Raw genomic sequence first — 14,349 nt, 5'->3', positions numbered from 1 at the left:
GACAATTTAAGCCTTATCACCTCAGAGCCTCACCAGGCACCTACAGGTAAGCTTCACCTACTGCAACAAGAAGAGATGGCGCAAAGTTGGGCTGGGCCAGCCGGCAGGCCACCGACGGGCTTCCAGACTCTCCATTTCCTTGCCTTCCCTCTCGGCATTCAGCCAAGTTCCAAGAGTCAGTCTTAGGACTTCTGAACGTGTCAGGTTCAGAATTCAGAGTCCATGCCTTCAAGAGCAGCCCTGGGTAATGGGTGGATACATCTAGCCTGGTGAACTGGCATCCCCATTCTTTTGCAGATATACTCCAGGATTGGGATATACTCCAGGATTGGCCTTTGCCTTCTCCCAGGCCCCAGTTGCCCACTGGCTGCTCACTAGCTTGTTTCTGTTGGCTTCTTAGTACACTTCTCACAGTCTGGACCAGGTCACAGTATGCATACACCTCCCAGCCTGGACCAGGTCACAGTATACAAACACCTCCCAGCCTGGACCAGGTCACAGTATACAAACACCTCCCAGCCTGGACCAGGTCACAGTATACAAACACCTCCCAGCCTGGACCAGGTCACAGTATACAAACACCTCCCAGCATGGACCAGGTCACAGTATACATACACCTTACCCTCAAATCCTTTTGTTGGTCTCTTTCTGGGAAGCACCCACAAATCTCTGAGAGATAGCATGTGTAGAGGCTACATGCCAAACTTTACTCCAAAAAGGCCCCTGTCTTCTAAGACAGGGACCTTGGGCAGGCTACATGGAGCCTGGGAGAATTAGAGGAGCCATTGGGGTGGGCTAGGCAGGGGGTGAGGCTGCAAGTACTGGGAGGTACCAGGGTGGCAACCACAGAGGTCCTCAGACCAGAGCCACACCCACACCTCCCTCCCTTCTTCAGAAGTGCTTCGTAGATAACCTCTGCCCTGACCCAGGGGAGCTAGAGGTGGTACTACTGGCTCTGACCAGGAGCCTGAGAACCTTGGGGCTCTTCTCCCAACTCCTGTTTCTGGTCTATGATGTGGAAGAGACCTTGGATGGAGGGAAAAAGTCTCAGCACCCTGTGCAGGACTCTTCTCTAGCTTTGCCTGGCAAGACTTGCACCAAGAGCCTCAGCGGTGATCTTACTCCTGGTTTTATATGATTCTGAAGGATCAGAGGATATTCCACCAAGAAGAAAAGATTAAGTGGGAGGACCTGGCTGAACCCTGTGGGCTGCCTTTCTCTCCTTTCAAGCTGAACCATGACAGCCCCAAGGCAGGAAGAAGAAGCCCGAAAAGCATCCTCTTCAAAGCCAACAGACTTGGTGTCAAATGCTCTATGACCTGAAGAGGCTACTTCATCTCTCTTAGCTTCAGCTTTGGTGCTGAGATGGGTGGGCAGCACTGCATGTCCCCACAAACTTCTGAAATGTCCTGTAGCTTTCAATCAGGAAGAAAAGCAGCTGATTTCTCGGGGCAGAGGGGGCAATGAAGCCCCCTGGAAGATCAGGCAGGAGCCGCAGAAGCTGGCTCACTCAGGTGGGCAGAGTGGGGAAACCTGGCTGTCAGCATAGCCACTGCCACCCAGCCTGTGTGGAGCCTTGCCCTGTCCTACCTCTCCAGTACTGGCCTGGCCCTGACCTGAGGCTCACCCACTGGTCCTCTTTCTACATCTGGCCTTGGGGCAGATGAGAACAGGGCTGGGTACTTGCCCTACCTGGGATACCTTTGGCCTCAGGCAGGTGGAGTCCTGAGCTAGGCTTTTAAAGGAACCACACCACAAACAGACTCTACTCCCTTAACCAACTCCTACAGCCTCACAGCACCCAGAGTAGGCATGTAGGCCAGCCCCGGGGCAAGTAGGCCTGCTGATTTCATCTGGAGGGGAACTAGAGGCTTCTTGGGGAATGCTGGGGGGGATGGGAAATCAGAGGACCAAGGACTAGAAGACAATAATTGGAATTAAAGCCAACAAGGCCCAGGTGTTTATCCAAAGAAATACTTAAGTATGCGCACTTTGAGAGAACAGAGGAAGGAATGTTTACCTGAGCAATATTTATGACACCCCCAAACTAGAAGCCTCCCAGAAACACAGGAATTATAACAAGACCTTATAACACTGAGCAGCAACTACACACAAAACCAAACAATGACCTGATACATTCAAAGCACATAGCCAGATGGTACTGATTGTTACATGCCATTCATACCTTTACCACAGGCACCACTAAGCCACAGTCAGCTACATGGGACAGCTTTGTGTCCTCGTCAGCACTGGTGTGGATACACTTCCATCTGCCATTCAAGTGGGTGTGACATGATGCTGCCCCATGGCTTTCACTTCTGTTTCCTTGATGCTCAGTACATCTGTCTTATTTGTGTTTCCTAGAGACAGACCTGAGATGACAAAGTCAAAAAAGAGCAGTTTAGGGTCAACAAATGGTTTAGTGGGTGTAGATGCTTGCTGCCCAGCCTCGGCTTGATGACTTGAGTTTGATTCCCAGAACGCACATAGTAAGAAAAAGATCAGATTCCCATAGGGCACTTTTCTGATCACCACATGTACACTGTGGCACATGGGTACATGATTACACACAAATACAGGTACATATAATAAACAAGTGAATAAACAAATAAATATTTTTTTAAGTGAAGCAGCATGCTGGGTATGTCAGAGTGCCATGACTCCTATAAGACAATAACACAGGTTGGGTAGTTTTAAAACCAAAAAGGCATGTTCTCACACCTAGAGATGGAAGTTGGAAATCCAAGACCCAGGTCTGCCAGGGCTCTGTTTATGTGAGGAACCTGCCTGGTTTGTGCACAGCCCCTCCATACTTTCTTCACAAATAAACTCAAAGATTCCCAGTGTCTCTCCTTCTCCTCCTCTTTTTCTAATGTTTATTTATTTTGGTTAGATATGTGTGTGTGGGGGGGGGGGGTATGTAGCCATTATGTAGGTACCTTTGGAGGCCAGAAGAGGGTGTCAGATACCCTGCAGCTGGACTTACAGGCAATTTTGAGCTTCCCTGAAGTGGGTTCTGGGAATGGAACTTCAGTGTTCTGCAAGAGCAACAAGGATTCTTAGTCACAGCCATTTTTCCAGCCCCCTCTTCTTCCTTTTTTGAGACAAGATCCCAGGCTAGCCTCCAACTCGCTACATAGCCAAGAATAACTTTGACTAGAATCACAGGCCTATGCCTCCATGCCAGATTTATGTGGTGCTTGAGATTAAACCCAGGGCTTCATGAATGCCAGACAAGCGCTCTACCAACTGAGCTAGGTCCCCAGCCCTCTACCAACTGAGCTAGGTCCCCAGCCCTCTACCAACTGAGCTAGGTCCCCAGCCCTCTACCAACTGAGCTAGGTCCCCAGCCCTTTTTTTGAATTTTTTTTTGGGGGGGGATTTTGCTTTTTGTTTGCTTGCTTGTTTTTGTTTTGTTTTTGAGACCTAGACTAGTTGGATACACACACACACATACACATATATACACACACACATATATATATACACATATATATACACATATACATACATATACACCTATACATATATAAATATATATATAAATACATACCTATATACACATATATACATTAATACACACACATATACATATATACATACACACATATACATACACACACACACACACACAAACAGCCCCTGGGCTAAACTCAAGTTGTCAGCAATCTTTCTGCTTCAGCCTCCTGAGTGCTGAGATTACAGATGTGATCCACCACATAGGACTCATCTCCTTATAAGGACACTAGTCCTGTTAGAACAGGGTCCTATGGCCTCCATCAACCTGAACAGTAACCATCTCCACATGCAATTGCACCAGAGGGCTAAATTCAGCATGGGAAAGGGGGCAGAATGAGTCCTGGTAGCAGGTGATCGCAGAGAAACCTGGAAGTGATTAAGTGATGTGGAAAGGGAGGAGGCCGTGCTTACAGGCTTACTTTGGACTTTTAGAGCAAAATCGCAGGTGGCTATAGGGAAACTGTGTAAATATAAAGACCATATCCAAGGAGAAACAGGGCTGGATTGAATTTTGATTGCTTGTTTATGAGACAGAATCTATTTACTTCAAGCTGGCCTTGAACTCTCCACCTTCCTGCCCATGCCTCCCTAAGTGCTAGAATTACAGTCACACACCACTATACTTGGCCTGGATGCTTATATAATAACTTGTCGGCCACGAGTTGAGGGTATCTTGGGGTATATGTGCATGTGTATTTTATGTGCTGGAGTTGTGTTAACACTGGAGTGTGTTGACACTGTGGCCTTCCCAGGGACCAGCAGCACCCTGACACTGATCTCTAGATGGAGCCATTGATAAAGTGGGTGCCATTGCTTGCCATGGACTCAAACTATTGTGAAGTGGTACCTGTCTATGAGCTTAGCTGCTCAGAAGCTGAAACTGGGCATTGTCTGTCCCCAAAGCCACCCTAGAATGTTGTCTTTCAAGGGATTCCAGTGACTTCATAGTCCCTCAGCCAGCAACTATCACAGCAAGGACCTTGAAACCCAAGAGCACTCCCTTTAACCAGGAGATTCGGCTACACCCCAGAAGGGAGGCCCTTACACCAGACTTGAGCTTCCATGGAAAGCAAAGACCCAGAGAATAGGATTCCTGTGGGGGAGGGCATGTATGCTTTCTGCTTAGATGCCAGGCTCCTGTGAGATGACAGAAGAAAGCCCAGGGCTGACCCCCAAAGGCTGGACCTGAACAAAAACATCCAGCTAAGGGGCAGCCTAACACACTGGGAAAGGGCCACTTTGGATGCTAGCCTCCACCTGAAGTCAGATGGTGCCTCTCCTCCATCCAGTTCAGAAAATGAAAGTTTATTTGCCCTGGCCACAGAGCCTGCAGCATGAAGGCTGAGTGAAGGTCAGAGAAAGGCTGGCCAGTGTGTGGGCCTTCATGAGCACCCGCCCCCTCTTCTAGCATTGTTGTAGCCTGCAGATGGGAAGCCGGAACTCAGGACAGGTCTGTGCAGGGTCTGGCTGCTTGGGATGTCTGGAATCTAGCCATCATGCCTCCTCAGCCAAATATCCAGAAGCTTCTTCCCAAACAAAGAAAGCCAAACAGGGCCTGACAGCGACAGGCAGAACAGGCACCTGTGTAACGTCCTTCCCTCCCTTTGCAGGCCAGAGTGGCTCAGATGAGGTGACCTCCCCACACAGGAGTCTGAGGCCGGTTGCTACTCAAGAGTAAATGTGCCAATGTGCCAAGCCAAGCCAGTAGACATCTCGATGGAGTCTTCATCGGTCTCTGATGAGACTGAGTGTGAGAGACTAGTAAAATTGTAGAGACTAGTAAACAAATCACATCGAATTAAAACAAAACCTTTCCAGAAAGAAAATCAAGAACAGGTGGGTCCATCTGATAATGGAGGAAGATGTATCTGCCGACATCACTAAATACCTGGAAACAGCCATGTCTGAAACTGCTCAAGCTTCAAGTTCACTGGGGGGGTGGGGAGAAGTGGGAAGGGGTGGATGGGGAGAAAAGTGAGATGACTAGAGAGAAGAGAAAGAAACCAAGAAGAGAGAGAGAGAAAAAGAGAGAGAAACACAAGGGGAAAGAAAAGAGAGGCAGAGAACATAAGAGAGCATGTTTCCAGAGGCCTCAATTTTATAAAAACCAAATACCATGGAAACCAGCCCATCCCCCATAACAATGACACTGACCCATTAATGAAGGTGAAACCTTCATGACATAATTATTTAATTAACTCTCCTGACAATCCTAGTGGCACTTGAACTCCAGCCTTGGGGGGTCTGTTCACTCTGTGACAGGTTTTCTCACAGCATTCTAGAAGAGTCTCCTAGGCTTTGTCATCACTGTCCAAGCAAGCAAGTCCTCCTGTAGCTGTCCACATGCTGGCATAACCTGTGTGACAGGTAGAAGCTTGAGTCCTTCCTGATTTGAAGAACAGATTAGGAAGCACTCCATAGGAGCTGGAGAGAAGGGCATACTCCCTGAGGTCATCCAGTAGACTCCCAGCCCGTGCACCTCTGTCCAGGGTCCTGATTGGCAAGGAGCCCATAGTAACTCTCAGGGGTCTTTGTCCTCTTTTCTAGGCCCTGGGGGCATCCTCCTGCAGCAGAAAGGAAGCAAACATTTTCAGGTCGGTGTTTTTGGCTCTCTCTCTTCCGAAACTGTTGAATGTGATCCCTCCATTCAACAATTGTGCACATCATGAATCTTGAAACCTAGAAATGCAACTTGGAAAAAATGACTTAGGATGCAATTAAGCTACAGATCTCAAGATGCAGTCATCTTGGATGTTCCCGGTGGGTTCTGAATCTGGTGACAGGTGCTCCTGTCAGACTGGGAGAAGGGAGAAGAAGGCCATCGGAAGTCAGGCAGGGACTAGCATGAGATGGCTGGAAGCCATTTCCAAGGCCACCAGATGTGGAAGAAGCAAGAGGAAAACCACTCTGCATTTTGGACCAAAGAAGCAGTGATTGTTGCAACCCCAGGACACACACGCACAGCACCCTACAAGCCCCTTCTGCTGGACTCAGGAACAGGCCTGAAACCCTAATCAGTATGTGAGGTTGGAAGAGGAACTTTGCTGGCAGCTTGTGGGAAAGCATTTTCTTCTGGGTGTGTAGCCTCATTATTAGAAGTTCAGAGAAAAGCCAGCTCAAGGATGAAGTCTCAAAGAGTGAGGACAGGGTTTGTGTGTGCAGGTGCATAATACACTTGAGAGGCTGGGAGAAGACATTCTGGGTCAACCCAGGCTACATAGTAACTTCAAGAACAGATAACACGGGATTGCACACACACACACACACACACACACACACACACACACACACACAGACTCACACACACACGGGAAGAAGGGATGATAAAGAGATGGGAAGAGGTGCTGGGTTAATTTAGCTCCAAAGGTCACCCTATCCTTATAGTCTGGTTAAGCCTCCAGACTCTAGCTGTCACTAGGTTTTGTCATTTTCGCTCGTTTGGGGATACATTGTGTGCTATGGTACAAGGGTGAAGTTAGAGGACAACTTGTAGGAAGAAGGTGCTGTCTTTCTGCTATGTGGGTTCAGGGATCTAGTTCAAGGTGTGAGATTTGGTGGCAAGCACCTTTACCCACTGAACCATTATGCTGGCCTCCGTTGTTTCAAGGCAGGATCTTGCTATATTGTCCTGTCTGGTCTTGAATTTATAGCAAATGCTGGGATTACAGATGTGGGATGCCCTGGAAGGTCATCTCTGTTTAAGCCAGTTTGTGTTGGACTTACTTCTTACTGCAGTGCTTCCTACACAACATGTTACTCAGCAAAGCCAGGTTTCTTTCCAGACTGTTGTTAGGTTTTGAGACCATTTTAAACTCAGAATCATTCTCTGTTCATCTCTCTACCACTGCCTTATTTATCTCTCTGGGGCCAATGATTTGTCCTTAAGCAGGAGGACAACCCGTTACAAGAACTGGGAAGGAAACATTCATTTCTATGTTTCAGATACTTGTTGGCAGTAGCTGACATCTGTACAGAAACACAGAAAAGACCCTCTAACACGGTCAACAGGAGCCATCTCCAGGGACTGGAACTTGGGGGAAAGTGTTTCCTCTCTGGGTTATATATCATGATAGCATTTGAACTTTTAGCATAGAGTGCATTTGTTATCTAAAATCCTCTGAATTAAAAGTAATACAAGAAAGAGTCCCCTAGGTGCTTATTCTATGGGCGGTTTATCTGATAGACAAAGAAATGACTCAAAGCCAGGCTTGGTGGCAAATTCAGCACTGGGGAAGCTGAGGTAGGAGTATTACTGTTCAAGACCAGCCTGATTTACACAAGCTTCAGGCTGGCCAGGGCTACTTATTGATATCTTACCTTAAAAATAAAAGAAAAAGGAAAAAGAAGCTGGGTGTGGTGGTGTAATTTCAGTTCCTGAGACACAAAGACTGGGGGGATCAAGAGTTCAAGGCCACCCTAGGCTATACAGCAAGTTTGAAGCCAACCTGTGCTGCTTGAGACCCTGTTTCAACAACAACAAAGATAATGATGATAAGAGCAAAAAGAAGAATGAATAAAGGGAAGGAAGGAAGAAGGAAGGAAGGAAGGAAGGATGAGAGACAGACAGAATTAAAAAGTAACAATGTTTCTTTAAAATTTGAACATCCAGTTTTTCAAGAACTCCTTAAATGACCCTCAAGTGACCTAATCTTTGCTGGTCTAAAAGAACAAAAGGATGAATGCTCCCTGCCTCAGGGAAACCTAAGGCCGGGTTGTAGCTCAGTGGTAGACCGTTTGCCTAGTGTGGCAAAGCCCTGGATTCACAAACTAGCATTTTAAAACACCAAAAACAAAACAAAAAAAATTTTTTCAACAAAGCTTTAAGGAATAGCAGTTGCCACCAAAACTGTGGCGACACCTGGGGGTCAAGAGAGGAGCTGCAGCTTGCCTTCCCAAGTCCTGCCCCTCCATCCCTCAACTCCCAGTCTGGGCAGAAAACACTACTGAATGCCAATGTAATCCTCCCTAGATCCAACTTCTGCTCACACCCCTGCAGGGACTGGGATGCCCATCCTGGAGCCCTGCATTCTCTTAGACAGAGCTTAAGACCCTCGGGGTCTTCAGAGGGGTTCACAGTGTCTGAGTCCACAGCTCAAGACACCAGGGCTCTGAGTACCTGCTCTGTTCCAGTGGTGCCAGTATTCATTCTGGACTTGGGTTTAGGTTCAGGGTCCTTCTTCTGTTGGAGAGATGGCTCAGCCGTTAAAGGCTAGGCTCACAACCAAAAATATAAAAGTTCTTCTCAGCTTAGCCCAGGGTGTTTTATGTGGGTTGATTCTGACATCCCACAAAGGATATGGTAGAGCTTTATACCCCACACACATTGGCCTGGAGAGACTCTCAGCTCAGAGCTGGAGCCAGAGGAGCAGAGTCCTGTCCTCATTGCTGCAGAGTCTAGGCTGGGCTGGGCTGGGCTGAGCTGGGCTGGGCTGGGCTGGGCTGAGCTGGGCTGGATAGAAGGGTCTAGGGGTCCAGCTTGCTATATTACCTGGTCCTCCACTCTTCCCTACTGAGACTTAATCCTCATGAGCACCTAGAACCCTCTGTACCCCTTGAACCTCCTCATCCCACATACCTGCTTAAATTTGGGGGCAACTGCGAGAAATCTAAAGTACCATGGATTTCCATGTTGCTTCTGAGCCTCGCACTGTGGCCATAGGTCCGCAGTGCTAGACACAGAAATGGAGACACCATTCCAGGTCCAGGTCCTAGGTAGCCTCACAGGGCAGACAGACAGACATTCAGACAAGAACACGGCTACTGGTCACCATGGGCTGCACAGTAGCACATGTACAGTGTTGAGCACTGGCTGAATTGCATCAGCCCTTGTCCCCAACAAGTGATGTTCCCAGTGCTCAGACACTTTCGTGAGCTATAGCATTCCTCAGTGTTGTCTGCTGGAGGAAGCCTTCTAGAAGCAACTATGCAACCCCGGTTCCCAGGTTCTGCAAAGCACTTAAAGCCATCTTGCATTGCAGAGATACTTGTGTTCCCAGTTGCCTGTCAACCCGGTTCGGACATCCCCAGCTACTAGAACACTCTAAAGCATAGAGTAGATGTCTGGATTCAGTATCTCTCAGCGGAAGGTGGCAGCTGATGTCAATTCCTATTCCTCCTACCCTCCCAGCATCCAGCCAAGCAGCCTCTAAGTGGTAGGCATTGCCTCCTTCCCAGGTTTGACATTGTTCTGTCTGTTCCCATGAAGCCCTTGATTGGTGTCTCCTAGTTTCTCGTGCCCTTTTCACCCAACCTCAAGAGCCCACTCACATCCTTCTGTGGTCACATGATCCACTTCTTTCATAGCCCCAACAATTTGGCTGCAATGATTTGCTGATTTGTCTATGCGCCTCCTCCCTCTCCAGCTCACTCCTCCTTGACCCTTAAAGGGACAGTCTTTAGAGATGGCTGGGAACAGTTTTTCCCTGAGCCCTGAGGGTGAGACTAACCACAAGATCAAAGCTTAAGATATTCATAATTGACAGATGTTCACAGTAGAACGGTGAAGAAATGGGGGAGTGAATGAATGAATGAGCCTGTTGTGGAATGGGGGTAAAGTAGCATATACATGTATGAATGAACAAGAAGTTGCTTAGTGAATGAGTCATTGCCCAACAGAGGAGGGAGGAGGAGCAAAGGAATCATCCCAGCCTTCTCCAGCAGCCCTGGCATCGGCAAGCCCGCCACCCGCAGCCCTAAGCCTGAGCTGTGTGCCAACCAGCCTGTGATGCCTCCTGCCTGAGCCAGCTCCCATCACTGCTGCTCAGCACACGCTCTCTGATGCCGGCCAGACCCAGAGCCGGGCAATGAATCAGACAGGCCCTTGCCCTGGGGCTCCCGGGATCGAGGGCAGACAGTCAGCCTCATAAATAAACTGAATGCCATGCTGGGCAGACATGTGCTCCAGCAGGGTGGTGAGCTCAGGGTTGGTCCAGAGCCTGCAGCAGGGCGGAGCTGTGCTGGTGCAGGGAGCTGGGAGCATTACAGGAGGGGGAGGGGAGAGAAGGGCACTGGGGCAGCTGCTGCACACAGCAGACTGCTCTGGGGCTCTCACATGGGAGGCATGGGAGAGGATGCATCATAGGGTTGGCAGCAGATGCTGGGTGCAGGAGTTGGAGATGGTTGTGACTTGGACAGGGACCATAGCAGTGAGCAGGACAGAATGGATACACAAGGATAGCTGATGTGGTTGTGTGGGGGGGGAGGAAGACGGACACTCAAAGAGCTGCTAGCTTCTGTCCTTGAAGGAGCCACCATCCTCCTTGTCCTGATGCTTACTGCTAGCTGCCCAAGTTACTTGGGGATCCCAGGTTGGAGCAGTTGTTTAGGAACACTTAGAAATAGGATGCCTCTAGTGTAGTCTGACTGTGCGGAATCTAGGATTCCTAGAGGAAATCAGAGACTTAAGAACTTGACAAGAAACTACCAGATTAGAAAGGGTGGTGCCAGCAAGGACGACAAATACCCTGTAAGCAAAGATGGCCTGCTCCTGTCCTAAGGGTCTTGTCGCACTGTGCTGAGTGGCCCTGACTAGCGATGACTGGACTAGGGATCCCCGATCAGAAAGGGGTCCCCAAACAATACAGATGTACTTCGATGGGTCAGTAGCTGAGCTGAGTGCTTTCGGCCCATGTGCTCATGGGATCATGTAGCTGCCCTAGAGGTGAAGAAACAAAGGATGATGGGGAGACTGGCCCAGCAAAAGCCACACAGCTGGGGAGGGGGAGAGGTTCCAACCCAGGCAGGCAGGCTTTTGCTTGTAGCAGCCACAGCCTTTTATAGCACCTATAGTTTGGGCAGACCTGGAACATGGACCAAGGACTCTACCCTGAAGGGCAAAGTCTTTCCTCCCCTGGGCTCTGCATGCTCCACCTATGTAGAGATTTTGGGCTCCTTGGATGCAAAGTGGGGACTTGGCAGCCAGGGAACTCAGTTTGTAAGCGATGTGGTGGGCAGGCAGGAAGCAGAGCCCAGGGACAGAGGGCCTTTGTCTGCCTGCAGATGGGCAGGCAGGTCTGGGCTGTGTGGCCAAGCCCAGGGGCCAGCCGGGTGCAAACTCATTAGCCAGCTACTAAAGCTGCCAAGGAGAGGAGAGCAATTAGAGGGCCCAGCCTGAGCCAGGAAGTGAAGCCACCCTGCAAGAGTGAGAGCGGCTGGACTACCCTGCCTCCACTGCAGGGTCTTGGGGGAGGGGTAAGCAGCTCTCTTCTGGTTGACTGGCCCTACTGTGTGCTGAGAGACACAGCCCATGTCTCATTTTATGTACAGCATTCTTTGGAGTAGGAATCATGAACTCTGTTGCATTTACATAGTCAACCACCCTTCCATTAAACACACAGGTATTAATTATAAGTACCTGTTAATGCTGAGTACTAAGCTAGGTCTTGGGGATACTGAAGGGAGAAAAGCAGATAAATTCCTGCTCAGGAAACATTGAGGAAGGAAACAGAGAACAGAACAGACACAAACAAGAGCAGTGGTGCTGGAGAAGGAGGAAGCAGGAGGTGAGCATAAAGACCCGTTCACAGTTCACAGAGGAGGAACTGAGAGTCAGAGTAAGGGATCAACTCATCCAGGGACACACAGCTGCTAACTGAAGGAGCTGAACTTTGGTCTGGGATCCCTGAACCTCAGACCTCACCCCTGCTAGTCTTCTAGAGACCCCCCCTGAGCCCATTATACCTGTTGATGGTGTCATTAACTCCTACATGTAGGACCCTCAAGATGTAGGTAAGTTTGGCATCTCCATTTCCTAAGTGACAGAACTGGAGCAGAGGGTGTGGGGGAGCCATAATAAGTGTACGGTCCCAGAAAGGAGGGCTAGAGTGGACTTGAACCAGAGTTTCGTTTAGTGGTGGTTGTTGTTATTTTGTTTTTTCATTCCCAAGTCTATTTCTTTTGCCACACCTGAACCTGCCAGCTTAGCACTTGGCCCGTGAGGCAATCTTGGTGGACATTTATGAGAGGATTACTGATCAATCATATCTCCTTGGGCAAGGTTCCTTTCTTTTGGATTTTTCCCCTTCCCATTAGGAAAAAAATAATAACTGACAGGCCAGCTCTGAAATCCCCCAAGTTCCTTCTATTTAATCAGTGTTCCCTAAGGCCTGCTGTGACCTCGGGAGACAGATGAAGGAGGCTCCAACGTCTCGGCTCAACGAGTAAGAAGGTCATTTAATTCAAGGCAGATTGCTTAGGGAGATCATTATGTTGCACATAGCAGAAGCAAACACACAGAAACAGAGAAGTCAGGGGCCTGTTGGGCAGAGCCCTAGGGGACTTTCAGTCACTCTGAGATAGGTTCTCATTTGGCTTAAGTTTTTGTTTTACAACGGGCTCTTAAGTAGCCAAGGCTGGCCTCAAACATCTGTATAGATAAAGAATGCCTTGACTCCTGATTCTCTTGCCTCTACCTACAAATGCTGAATTGGAGGCATGTACCTGTCTCCCTGTCTGTCTGCTGTCTCCCTGTCTCCCTGTCTGTCTGTCTGTCTGTCTGTCTGTCTGTCTCTGTCTCTCTGTCTCTCTGTCTCTCTCTCTCTCTCTGTCTCTCTCTCTCTCTCTCTCTTGCCTTTTGAGAAGATTCTTATTATGTAATGTAGGCTGGCCTTGAACTCTCTACACAGCTCAGGCTGGAATATGTTCCTGCTACCCCAAAAGCTGAGATGGCAGGGGCATGCCATAAGGTCATCCTAGGATCCCGAGTCCCTCCACTTACTCTCAACTTCTGTGACCTGGAGACCTTGTGCCGCAGTAGCTTCTGTCCCTTCCAGCTCCGGCCCCACTTGGGTACTAGGTGGGCCTCCCAGAGGAGAGGCTGGAGCAGGTCCAACTCTAACTGGGCCACCAATAAAGACTGTGTGACCTTGCTATCCAGCTCCTCCCCTCACTCAGCCCCAATTTCCCTATTGATTAACTGGGGAAGTTGGATCAGAGCAAGCCAGGAGCCATAATAAAAGGCAAGGTTTATGGGCGCTTTCTTCTAGAGCCGCCGCAATCCCTTAAAACAGGTAATGGCGTTATCCTTGACGGACAGATAAGCACTGTAAGCACACCGTGGTGGAGTCACCCACCCAAGGCCACATGTTAGTATTGCCCCAATGGGAGCCACACCCAGGACTGCTTGACTGAGCTCCAAAACAAAAGCTGCTGACTTGCATATACAGCCGACGCCCTTTGACCTGCACAGCAATCACTGTGGGACTTTATCTGTAGGAAATAATCCAGATGTTCATAGCAGCCATATTTACAACACAATAGATAATTGTGGGCCAGGCCCCAGGCCCTCCTTGTTTTCTCTAGAAGTTAGGCAGCTTCAGATAAACTGTGGTTTATTGAATACCAGCTAGTATGCATCAGTAACCCCCAGCCACCCCTGTGAATCAAGAGCCATTTCCCCCACTTCTAGACCAAACTCAAGCTTCCAGATTCAGAAAGGTTGAGGGAGTTGCTAAGGACACACAGCTTATGACAGGTAAGGCCTCGTTCCCTGCTATCCCCAAGATAGGAATGGGGCATCTGTTTCACAGAGACCAAGTGATATTTATGCTCATTACTCCAACCTCAGGGTGGCAAATCAGAGAGCTGGGGCTTGACCTCAGGTTCCTCCCCAAAACACTGCTTCTGACTGAGAAACGCTCCTGGCCTTGGTTTCACATCTATGAAATGGAGTTGCTATTGTCTGCCCTGCATGGTGGTTAAAGGTAGGGTCGATTGAGTGCCTGGGTGCTATGATTTAAAAGTTGGTCCCCCCAGGGCAGGTAGGTGGGTGCGAGCCAGGAGGTGTGGCCTGGGCAGAATGAAGCAATGCTTATCTGTCTGAAATGAATTTGT

General features: G+C 48.9%; 1 long non-coding RNA gene across 2 annotated transcripts; it reads right to left on the bottom strand.

Annotated features, from left to right (window-relative positions):
• Nucleotides 1-2,937: 2,937 nt before the first annotated feature.
• LOC143442207 (uncharacterized) lies at nt 2,938-13,503 on the bottom strand. Of its 2 annotated transcripts, XR_013110218.1 has the most exons (3): nt 13,235-13,500; nt 5,674-6,083; nt 2,938-3,038 (listed from the first exon to the last, which is right to left on the bottom strand). It is a non-coding gene; the product is annotated as an uncharacterized LOC143442207 (long non-coding RNA). The 2 variants fall into 2 exon arrangements; XR_013110219.1 differs by lacking the exon at nt 2,938-3,038 and having other exon boundaries at nt 5,681-6,083; nt 13,235-13,503.
• Between the last annotated feature and the right edge of the window lie 846 nt (nt 13,504-14,349).

The sequence above is a fragment of the Arvicanthis niloticus genome, chromosome 5 (assembly GCF_011762505.2).
Source record: "Arvicanthis niloticus isolate mArvNil1 chromosome 5, mArvNil1.pat.X, whole genome shotgun sequence".
Classification (NCBI taxonomy): domain Eukaryota; kingdom Metazoa; phylum Chordata; class Mammalia; order Rodentia; family Muridae; genus Arvicanthis; species Arvicanthis niloticus.
This window is presented reverse-complemented; position numbering and strand designations above follow the sequence as displayed.